This window comes from Bufo gargarizans, chromosome 6 (assembly GCF_014858855.1).
Source record: "Bufo gargarizans isolate SCDJY-AF-19 chromosome 6, ASM1485885v1, whole genome shotgun sequence".
In the NCBI taxonomy this organism is placed as follows: domain Eukaryota; kingdom Metazoa; phylum Chordata; class Amphibia; order Anura; family Bufonidae; genus Bufo; species Bufo gargarizans.
The window spans coordinates 222,968,129-222,980,899 of NC_058085.1; the positions used below are offsets into that span (position 1 = coordinate 222,968,129).

Sequence of the window (12,771 nt, forward strand, 5' to 3'; positions counted from 1 at the left end):
TTATGTTGTGGATATACAAAAGATATGCCGACCTTTTTAAAAACCAATTTTTTTATATTCACTTTTTAAAAAAAAAAAAAAAAAAATGTTCAGATAATTACCATTTTCTGTACTTATATTTGAACTTGTTTGCATACCTGAATGTAACGGTGCATGAGGAATGTATGGAGCGGGCTTACAAGCAGAGTCCACATAATATTCAGCTGGTGACGACTAGTGCTGCTCCAATGTTTATATACTAAAAATTCTGCTGTGAGTTCTGCTCCTCAATGAAATCCTGTTTGATACCTGGACAGAGGTAACTGAAAACCAGTGGTCACATGCTTTGTCTACGGCAGGTCACATGACCGGTATGTTTTGTCCATTTAGTTATGGGAATATTATTGTGGATATACATTTTATTTTTATTTTTTGATAGACAGGGGCCTACTGCACTAATAAAACTGTATGAGCAGAATTTTAACCCCTTCACAACCAGCACCATACATTGAGAGGGGTTGCCTGCCTTTTTCTTATTGATGATCTATCCTTTTGGAAAGGTTATCAGTATCTGATCAGTGGTGTTCTGACTGACACCCAGGGTCCACGTTGACCAGCTCTTTGAGAAGGCAGCGGTGCTTGCACTAGCACCACTGCCTTCTTACTACTTCCCGCAGGCCAGTGACGCCACAACTATAGGTCTACAATAGGCGGACAACACCATTTCAGGCACTGTGGGATAGGTATGGCTCACTGATAGGGCAGGCATAGAAGCTGTGCTTGCCTGATCAATGGCAGAGGCTCGGCTGTTACTAAAAACGGAGCCTCTACTGTATCCGCCACCATTGCTAAAAACTGAGATGCCGGAGGGTTAATCCTTTAGGTCTCTTGCAGACGAGCGTGACAGATTCGCTCCAGATGCGTTCAGTGAAAAATGCGCGATTTCGCAAGCAAGTTCATTTAGTTTTGTATGCAATTGCGTTCAGTTTTTATCACGTAGGTGATTGCACGTGCATTGATGTGTTTTTCACAAGCGTGATAAAAAACTGAAAGTTTACAAACAACATCGCTGAAAAACACAAAGCAACCATCTGTGAAAAACACGTGCGGATGCGATTTTCATGCAGCCCCATTCACTTCTATGTGGCCAGCGTTGTGTGAGAAACACAGAATATGGCCTCATGCACACGAACGTATTTTCTTTCCGTGTCCGTTCCGTTTTTTTGCGGACCGTATGCCAAGCCATTTATTTCAATGGGTCCGTAAAAAAAGAAAAGGGAAGTTAGGCCCCTTTCACACGGGCGAGTATTCCGCGTTGCACCCGCACTGAATCTGGACCTATTCATTTCTATGGGGCTGTGCACACGAGCAGTGATTTTCACGCATCACTTGTGCGTTGCGTGAAAATCGCAGCATGTTTTATATTGTGCGGTTTCCATGCAACGCAGGCCCCATAGAAGTGAATAGGGCTGCTTGAAAATCGCAAGCAAGTGCATATGCGGTGCAATTTTCACACACGGTTGCTAGGAGACGATCGGGATGGAGACCCAATCATTTTATTATTTTCCCTTATAACATGGTTATAAGGGAAAATAAAAGCATTCTGAATACAGAATGCTTAGTACAATAGCGCTGGAGGGGTTAAAAAAATAATAATTTAACTCACCTTAATCCACTTGCTCGCGCAGCCGGCATCTCTTCTGTCTCTTTCTTTATTGATTGCAAGGACCTGTGGTGACGTCACTCCAGTCATCACATGATCCATCACCATGGTAAGGGCTCTTTCACACTTGCGCTTTTCTTTTCCGGCGTAGAGTTGCATCGGGGCTCTATGCCGGAAAAATCCTGATCAGGATTATCCCCATGCATTCTGAATGAAGAGAAATCCGTTCAGGATGCATCAGGATGTCTTTAGTTCAGGACCGGAAACGTTTTTTGGCCGGAGAAAATACTGCAGCATGCTGCGCTTTTTGCTCCGGTCAAAAATCCTGAACACTTGCCACAGCGACTGATCCGGAATAATAGCCGATTGAAATGTATTATTCCGGATCTGTCCTAACATCTTCAGTTGTTACGACGCAACGACTGATCCGGAAGTTGCGTCTGCGCCAGGAAGTAGGAAGGGCTTGGCTGGCGCGAAAAGAGACTGATCCGGAAATCCTAAAGCCAACATCAACGTTCTTTTTCCAGATCCGTCGTACGGATCTGGAAAAAAAACGTTGATGTTGGCTTCAGGATTTCCGGATCAGTATCTTACCAAAAAAGCCGGAAAGATGCATCCAGAAAGAAAAAAATTATGCGTTCTTACGCGTTTTTCCGGATCCGGCGTGTAATTTCGGCAAATGAAGTACACAACGGATCCGGACAACGCAAGTGTCAAAGAGCCCTAAAAGAGCATGTGAGCAAGTGAATTAAGGCGAGTTAAATTTTATTTTTATTTTTTTAACCCCTCCAGTGCTATTGTACTATGCATTCTGTATTCAGAATGCTATAATTTCCCTTTATAACCATGTTATAAGGGGAAATAATACAATCTACAGAACCCCGATCCCAAGCCTGAACTTCTGTGAAGAAGTTCGGGTTTGGGTACCAAACATGCCGATTTTTCTCACGCGCGTGCAAAATGCATTACAATGTTTTGCACTTGCGTGGAAAAATCACGCATGTTCCCGCAATGCACCCTGACCTTTTCCCGCAACACCAGTGTGAAAGAGGCCTTACTCCCTCAGCATTCAATTTTCATATTTCCGTTCCACCAAAACATAGAACTTGTCCTATTATTGTCCGCATTACGGACAAAGATAGTACTGTTCTATTAGGGGTCAGTGTCACGGCGGGCGTGCACTCAGACTCACAAATAAACCACCAACCAGGCTCTAGGCGAGAGGCAGGGGAAGGATCACCTCCTAGCTAATCCCTGACCTCTCTCCCTGCACTGCTCAGCCCACATGCAAACCTTGGTGGTAGGTATGATGTGTCGCCTGGGCTGGAACACCCTAAATTCCCTGAGATGGTGAAGAGGGGAAATAGGAGCAGCCTGCTCGCACAGAACCTGGATGGGAGAGGTGACACAAAACAACCAAGACAGCAAACAACAAAACTAAAAACCACACTTATCTTTCTGAGCTGGAACAGACAACCTAGCTTCCAAGACCAAAGTGAGTCCTATAATCCGCTCAGAGCACTGGGATGGAATGCTATTTAAACTAATGACCCCACCCAGTGCACCTGATGAGAGGCGGATCCAGCACGGCTCCAAAACAAAACACTAAACTCGTGCTCCTATTCTAGCCGACCTCCGCACATAGTCAGAGCGGGGCATGACTGTCAGCTGTTCCGTTCCACAAAATATGGAATGCACACGTACGTCATCCTTATTTTTTGCGGACCGCAAAATACTTACGGTCGTGTGCATGAGGCCTATAGAACATGCTGCGATTTTCACGCAATGCACAAGTGATGCGTGAAAAACAACACTCATATACACAGACCCATTGAAATGAATGGGTTCGGATTTAGTGCGGGTGCAATGCGTTTTCATCACGCATTGCACCCGCGCGGAATACTTGTGTGAAAGGGGCCTTAGATGCCAAAGTCAATGCTCACTGCCGCAAGGGATTTGCTCCCAGCGATAAGATTGTGGGATGCTGATGGCCATTTAGGCAACCCAAGGCTTACAAAAGCCTTGGGGCCTGCCAGCTACAGAGGCATATGAGGCCCAGCTCTGACAGTCACAATGCATTACAATCACTATGTACTATAATACACTGTAAAAGAGATCAGTCACCCAAAAGTTGAAGTCCCCTAGTGGGACAAAAGCACAACTTTCCACTCATCAACCCATTTAATATTGAAAAAAAAATAGACAATAAGTATTGGCACATCGATACTGTCCGGCTCTAAAAAAAATAATCATATAATCTACCATGAACTTCGTATAAAAAAAAAAAACTGTGCCAGAAAAGCCATTTTATAGTCACCCCGCCTCACAAAAAACATAGAGGAAGATTTATCAAACTGGTGTAAAGTATAAACCGGATTGCAAAAAAGTTGGGACACTATACAAATTGTGAATAAAAACTGAATGCAATGATGTGGAGGTGCCAACTTCTAATATTTTATTCAGAATAGAACATAAATCACGGAACAAAAGTTTAAACTGAGAAAATGTACCATTTTAAGGGAAAAATAAGTTGAATCAGTATTTCATGGTGTCAACAAATTCCCAAAAAGTTGGGACAAGGCCATTTTCACCACTGTGTGGCATCTCCCCTTCTTCTTACAACACTCAACAGACGTCTGGGGACCGAGGAGACCAGTTTCTCAAGTTTAGAAATAGGAATGCTCTCCCATTCTTGTCTAATACAGGCCTCTAACTGTTCAATCGTCTTGGGCCTTCTTTGTTGCACCTTCCTCTTTATGATGCGCCAAATGTTCTCTATAGGTGAAAGATCTGGACTGCAGACTGGCCATTTCAGTACCCGGATCCTTCTCCTACACAGCCATGATGTTGTGATTGATGCAGAATGTGGTCTGGCATTATCTTGTTGAAAAATGCAGGGTCTTCCCTGAAAGAGATGACATCTGGATGGGAGCATATGTTGTTCTAGAACCTGAATATATTTTTCTGCATTGATGGTGCCTTTCCAGACATGCAAGCTGCCCATGCCACACACACACTCATGCAACCCCATACCATCAGAGATGCAGGCTTCTGAACTGAGCGTTGATAACAACTTGGGTTGTCCTTGTCCTCTTTGGTCAGGATGACATGGCGTCCCAGATTTCCAAAAAGAACTTTCAATCGTGTCTCGTCTGACCACAGAACAGTCTTCCATTTTGCCACACTCCATTTTAAATGATCCCTGGCCCAGTGAAAACGCCTGAGCTTGTGGATCTTGCTTAGAAATGGCTTCTTCTTTGCATTGTAGAGTTTCAGCTGGCAACGGTGGATTGTGTTCACTGACAATGGTTTCTGGAAGTATTCCTGAGCCCATTCTGTGATTTCCTTTACAGTAGCATTCCTGTTTGTGGTGCAGTGTCGTTTAAGGGCCCGGAGATCACGGGCATCCAGTATGGTTTTACGGCCTTGACCCTTACGCACAGAGATTGTTCCAGATTCTCTGAATCTTCGGATGATATTATGCACAGTTGATGATGATAGATGCAAAGTCTTTGCAATTTTTCGCTGGGTAACACCTTTCTGATATTGCTCCACTATCTTTCTGCGCAACATTGTGGGAATTGGTGATCCTCTACCCATCTTGGCTTCTGAGAGACACTGCCACTCTGAGAAGCTCTTTTTATACCCAATCATGTTGCCAATTGACCTAATTAGTGTTAATTGGTCTTCCAGCTCTTCGTTATGCTCAAATTTACCTTTTCCAGCCTCTTATTGCTACTTGTCCCAACTTTTTGGGGATTTGTTGATACAGTGAAAATTTGAATCAACTTATTTTTCCTTTAAAATTATACATTTACTCGGATTAAACTTTTGATCTGTCATCTACTTTCTATTACAAATAAAATATTGACATTTGCCTTCTTCACATCATTGCATTCAGTTTTTATTCACAATTTGTTTAGTGTCCCAACTTATTGGGAATCCGGTTTGTAGAACTGGCTTAGTTGCCCATAGCTGCCAATCAGATTCTTCCTTCCATTTTCCAAAGTAGCTGTAAAAAATGTAAGGTGGAATGGGCAATAAGCCAGTTCTGCTTTACACCATTTTGATAAATATCCCCTGTAATATCTGGTGATCAAAACGTTGTATGTACCTTAACCACCTAACAGCCAGATTCCAGATCGGGCTGTGGGAAAAGCGCTGTCAGCGCGTGCCATGTTCGTCTCAACAGCACAGAGGAGAAGGAGACAGTCCCTCCCCCTGTGCTGCTGCCACCAATGGGCTGATAGAAGCGAGGAGGAGGGGCTGTGGCCACTGCGCCATCAATGAAAATAGTTTATGCTAATACAAACGCAGGCTGCGCTGTGAATGCGGCACCTGAGGGGTCAATAGCGGCGGATCGCAGCGCGCAGTCATAGGTGCTGGGTATGGGATATGGCCGACACCCGCAGCACAGCCTGCATTTGTATTAAAGGGTTTCTACCACTTAGGCGTCACATATTTGGCTGTCAGACACTAGCGATCCGCTAGTGTCTGCTCTGGCCAACCATCCTAATATAATTGCTTTTGGGACGGTGGTTTGGCTAAAAAAACTACTTTTATTAATATGCTAATGAGCCTCTAGGTGCTATGGGGGCGTCATTAGCACCTAGAGGCTCCGTCTACCTTCAGAAACTGCCGCCGCCGAGCGCGTCCCTCCAGCCCGCCCATCTCCTCCTGAATGCGATCCTCGTATGTATTCTGCGCATGCGCAGTAAATGTCTGACAGCTTCCCTGCTCAGACATCTCCACTGCGCCTGTTCCTCGGAGCACTATGGCGTCATTGCGCAGGCGCAGTGGAGATGTCTGAGCAAGGAAGCGGTCAGACATTCACTGCGCATGCGCAGAATACATACGAGGATCGCATTCAGGAGGAGATGGGCGGGCTGGAGGGACGCGCTCGGCGGCGGCAGTTTCTGAAGGTAGACGGAGCCTCTAGGTGCTAATGACGCCCCCATAGCACCTAGAGGCTCATTAGCATATTAATAAAAGTAGTTTTTTTAGCCAAACCACCGTCCCAAAAGCAATTATATTAGGATGGTTGGCCAGAGCAGACACTAGCGGATCGCTAGTGTCTGACAGCCAAATATGTGACGCCTAAGTGGTAGAAACCCTTTAAGCATAAACTATATTCATTGGTGGCACAGTGCACCGAACCCCCCGCTCCCCAACCCAGTATTATAAAGTAGAATCATTGGTGGTGCAGTGCGCCCCCCAACCCCCCAAGTGTTATTATCATTGGTGGCAGTGGCAGTTCCGATCGGAGCCCCAGCAGTGTAAGCCTGGGGCTCCGATCGGTTACCATGGCAGCCAGGACGGTACTGATAGAGCTCTATCAGGGTGAATAGGACAAGGGATGAAAGATCCCAGGTTCTAGCCCCTAAGGGGGGAAATAGTTATTAACCCCTTAAGGACTTAAGGCGTTACGGTACGCCCTATTTCCCGAATCCTTAAGGACTCAGCCAGGGGGGGTCATGTGACTTCCCCCTCGTATCGGCGATCACCGCAAACCGCAGGTCAATTCAGACCTGTGGTTTGCTGCGTTTTCTGCAGTCCCTGAACGCGGGATTAGAAACTTTAATGTGCGGAAACTATAGATTTGATGCCGGCGGGTGGTGCAGGGGGGGGTATTACAGGCGGTGCGGGAGGCGGGCGGTGCAGCAGACGGGATCACGATCCGCCTCCTCTTGAATATTCATTGGTGGCCAGTGGGTATACCAGAGTGTCAGCACATTGCTGACACTCTGGTATAAACGGCTGACATCTGTGCAGATGTCAGCCGTTTAACCCTTTCCATACCGAGGTCCATACGGACCGCGGTATGGAAAAGGTTAACAGTCAGGGTCAGGGAGCTCCCTCCCTCTCCGATCGGGGGGCTGCTGTGCCTTTGCAGCCCCCAGACAGGATGGAGTCACAGAGGGAGGGAGCCCCCCTCCTTACCCTTCCCCGTCTGCTCAGTTGTGGCCACAACTGAGCAGACGGGGAAGGTTCCCATGGCAACAGGACGCCTTCTCAGGCATCCTGCTGTCCATGGTGATGAACAGATCTGTGCTAAAGGCATAGATCGGTTCAGACAAAGTGTAAGTAAAATGCAGTACAATACGCTATATAGTGTACTGTACTGTATTATACAGACATCAGACCCAGTGGATCTTCAAGAACCAAGTGGGTCTGGGTAAAAAAAAAAATATATAGAAAAAAGTTAAGATAAAAAAACACATTTATCGCTGAATAAAAAAAATAATACACTAGACATATTAGGTATCGTCACGTCCGTAACGACCTGAACTATAAAACGCCCAAAAAATAAAAACTATGAGAAAATTGAAATTTTGCCCACCTTACTTCCCCAAAAAGATAATAAAAGTGATCAAAAAAGTTGCATGTACGCCAAAATAGTACCAATCAAACCGTCATCTCATCCCGCAAAAATCGTACCCTACCCACCCAAGATAATCGCCCAAAAACTGAAAAAACTATGGCTCTTAGATTATGGAAACACTAAAACATGATTTTTTTGTTTCAAAAATGAAATCATTGTGTAAAACTTGCATAAATAAAAAAAGTAGACATATTGGGTATCGCCGCGTCCGTATCGACTGGCTCTATAAAAATATCACATGACTTAACCCCTCAGGTGACCACCGTAAAAAATAAAAAAAACGGTGTAAAAAAAGCTATTTTTTGTCATCTTTCGTTACAAAAAGTGTAATAGCAAGCGATCAAAAAGTCATCTGCACCCCAAAATAGTGCCAATCAAACCGTCATCTCATCCCACCAAAAATTAGACCCTACCCAAGGTAATCGCCTCAAAACTGAAAAAAACTATGGCTCTCAGACTATGGAGACACAAAAACATGATTTTTTTTTATTTGTTTAAAAATTTTTATCATTGTGTAAAACTTACATAAATAAAAAAATTGTATACATATTACGTATCGCCGCGTCCGTGACAACCTGCTCTATAAAAATGCCACATGATCTAACCTGTCAGATGAATGTTGTAAAAAAAAAAAAAACGGTGCCGAAAAAGCTATTTCTTGTTATTTTGCCTCACAAAAAGTGTAATATAGCGCGACCAAAAATCATATGTACCCTAAACTAGTACCAACAAAACTGCCACCCTATCCCGTAGTTTCTAAAATGGGGTAACTTTTTTGGAGTTTCTACTCTAGGGGTGCATCAGGGGGGCTTAAAATGGGACATGGTGTCAAAAAAAACAGTCCAGCAAAATCTGCCTTCTAAAAACCGTATGGCATTCCTTTCCTTCTGCGCCCTGCCATGTGCCCGTACAGCAGTTTACGATCACATATGGGGTGTTTCTGTAAACTACAGAATCAGGGCCATAAATAATGAGTTTTGTTTGGCTGTTAACCCTTGCTTTGTAACTGGAAAAAAAATATTAAAATGGAAAATCTGCCAAAAAAGGGAAATTTTGAAATTGTATCTCCCATTAAATCTTGTGCAACACCTTAAAGGGTTAACAAAGTTTGTAAAATCAGTTTTGAATACCTTGAGGGGTGTAGTTTCTTAGATAGGGTCACTTTTATGGAGTTTCTACTCTAGGGGTGCATCAGGGGGGCTTCAAATGGGATATGGTGTCAAAAAAAAACAGTCCAGCAAAATCTGCCTTCTAAAAACCATACGGCGCACCTTTCCCTCTACGCCTTACTGTGTGCCCGTACAGTAGTTTACGCCCATTTGCCCAAAAATCTAAATTCTGAAATTTTAACACCATTTGCCATTAACTCTTGTGGAACACCTAAAGGGTTAACAAAGTTTGTAAAATCAGTTTTGAATACCTTGAGGGGTGTAGTTTATAGAATGGGGTCATTTTTGGGTGGTTTCTATAAAGTAAGCCTCGCAAAGTGACTTCAGACCTGAACTGGTCCCTAAAAATTGGGTTTTTGAAAATTTCTGAAAAATTTCAAGATTTGCTTCTAAACTTCTAAGCCTTGTAACATCCCCAAAAAATAAAATATCATTCCCAAAATGATCCAAACATGAAGTAGACATATGGGGAATGTAAAGCAATAACTATTTTTGGAGGTATTACTATGTATTACAGAAGTAGAGAAATTCAGACTTTGAAATTTGCCATTTTTAAAAGTTTTTGGGTAAATTTGGTATTTTTTAAAAAATAAAAATGAATTTTTTTTTGCTTCATTTTACCAGTCATGAAGTACACTATGTGACAAAAAAAACAGTCTCAGATAAGTCAAAGCGTTTTAAAGTTATCAGAACTTAAAGTGACACTGGTCAGATTTGGGAAAAAAAGGGAACCTGTGACCGGGATTTTGTGTATAGAGCTGAGGACATGGGATGCTAGATGGCCGCTAGCACATCCACAATACCCAGTCCCCATAGATCTGTGTGCTTTTATTGTGGGGGGGAAAAACAATTTGATACATATGCAAATTAACCTGAGATGAGTCCTGTCCCTGACTCATCTCACGTACAGGACTCATCTCTGGTTAATTTGCTTATGTATCAAATCGTTTTTTCCCCCACAATAAAAGCACACAGAGCTATGGGGACTGGGTATTGCGGATGTGCTAGCGGCCATCTAGCAACCCATGTCTTCAGCTCTATACACAAAATCCCGGTGACAGGTTCCCTTTAAGGTGAAATGGAGTCCTTAAGGGGTTAAAGAAACTGTAAAAAAAAAAAAAAACACCAAAGTATTAAGTTTAAATCACCCTCTTGCCCAATGTTACATATAAAATATATAAACAATAAAAAAAATTACATATCGCCACGCCCAAAAAAGTGTGAACTATTAAAATATTTAAAAATATCTCCTATGCGGTGAACGCCGTACCAGAAAAGCAAAACCCAAAAACTCGCAATTTGCCATTTTTTTTGTCACCTTGTCCCGACAAAAATTAGGTTATAGGACCATTCTATTGTGGTCCAGACGTTCCATAATATCTGGAATGCACGCGTTTTATTTTTTTCCCGTGGTATCGAGTATCGCAATGCTTTTTTATGGTATTGAAATTGAGCCGAAATTTTGGTATCGTGACAACCCTAGATTATACCGTAATTATATGTATTTTAAACTTGGCTCCAAAATTTTTCAGGTTAGGAGCCAATGGCTCCTTGATATATTTTTTAGTCTGGAGCTCTGTACATGCATGTGGGAATGCGGTAAGGCACCACATTACCCCACATACATGTACGTGATTTTGTGGGAAGTGGTTGAGCCGAATATTGCTACAACATCGGTTGCAAGGTCGGTCACTTAAAATCTGGTTAGGGGAATTAGAATCACATATTGCTAACAGAACCCTGAGGAGCAGCTACTGGAAGCGATACTTACGTGTCATCACCAGACATCTGAGAAGCTCTGACAGACGTTCTTCAGAACCTGCTGCTTGAGGTTCTTTTGTTTTGCTTTGGTTTTGTCATCTCGTTAGCCTCTTTCAGCTGTCATGTAGTTGCACTGATTTCATCCCTTTAAATCCCTTCCCATACTGCATCACTTTGCGATTTATACAAGTTCCTGAAGTGTGTGCATGCTGGATGCTACTACTGAGTCTTCTACAGATAAGTTTTGTTCATTAATTTGTGTTTTCCTGTTTGCTGGATCCCAGGTGACCCTGACTCCCTCCGTATCAAGTGTAGGGAGCCAGTGGTCGTATCCCCTCACTATTATTATAGGGTGTTCAGGTGTTATACAGTCGAGGAACGAGGATATGCGATCATCTACCATTGAGATTTTTGCATAGGCTGAGCAGTTAGGGAGAGAGCCAGGTCTGTTGCAGGGCTTTCCCTTTGGTTCCCTAGTTTGCGATCCAGTCAGTCGGATCTTCATTTTGTGTCTTCTAGTTTTCTGTACACCTTCCGTGACACTACGAAAGCAGTAGACTTTATTTTGGATGCATCGGCTGACCGCTGACGCTCTAAGGTTATTGGCCAGAGCGGCAGCATTGTCAATCTCTGCTTAAAGATCCCTTTGGCTGAAGGGATGGAAGGCAGATGTCGCTTCTAAGTCCAAGTTGTTTGCTCTTCCTTGCCAGGGACATTTTTTATTCGGCCCGGCGCTAGATGACATATTGGACAAAACATCTGATGGGAAGAATTAGTGCCCTCCTTTCCTAAGCAGAGAAAGTCATTTCGGTTTAGAGATAAAAAGGAGGAGGCTAGAGTCCAAAAGAAAGGCAATGAGTGGAGAATTGATAAATCAAATGGACTTTTGTTTAAGTCCAAGCCCCAGTCTTCCAGCGTTTCTAAGCAATGACGCCAGGTCTCAGGTGGGGGGTTGACTGTCTTTATTCTTTCAAGCCTGGCAAAATATCACATCAAGTGCATGGGTAAAATATATAATAAAGGAAGGATACAGAGTTCAAAAGGCCCCTGTAACGTTACATTACCCTACTTCATGAGATTTCCCTACCTCCTAACTTCCAGTCGCACCGGAAATGACGTGAGGAGGCGTGACGGAGTTGTGCTGATCTGCTTATGCGCAAAATGACAGTTTAGGGAAAATCTCACAGCGGAGTTCAGCTGCACACCGGGACACTGCACATGCACCGGAGAGCCTCAGTAGGGAAATATAACGGCCTAGTGCAAAAGCGCGGCTAACTCCAGAACATCCATCCGATCTCCCTACCCCCACACTGCACGGGCAGACAACATATATATGGCCATCAGATCTCTCTACCCCCACACTGCGCAGGCGCGGAGATCGGATGGATGTTCTGGAGTTAGCCACGCTTGCGTACTATGCCGTAATATTTCCCTACTGAGGCTCTCCGGCGCATGCTCAGTGTCCAGGTGTGCAGCGGAACTCCGCTGAGATTTAACCTAAACTGCGCAGATCAGCCCCACTCCGGCACGCCTCCCCACGTCATTTCCGGTGTGACCGGAAGTTAGGAGGTAGGGAAATCTCACGAAGTAGGGTAATGTAACGTTACACCCCCTCTGGAAAGGTTAAAAATGATGGCTTTAGACTAGCACTCTCCAAAAGAGGCAGAGTTTTCACCTCAGTTACTGGATCTGACGTACAAGATTTTCCAAATACTAGAAGGGAGAGTGCTTTCGCTTTCAGCAGTGCACCTAAAAGACTTGCAGAACTGTCAAGCAGACTTTCTGAGCAGGCACAAGATCAGTCAGGGAGAATGGTG

At 43.8% G+C, this 12,771-nt stretch overlaps 1 protein-coding gene across 3 annotated transcripts in view; it reads left to right on the top strand.

The window, feature by feature from the left end:
- Nucleotides 1–12,771, top strand: part of ZNF511 (zinc finger protein 511) — a 291,268-nt gene that overhangs the window by 389 nt on the left and 278,108 nt on the right. The gene's annotated exons all lie outside the window — the stretch shown is intronic.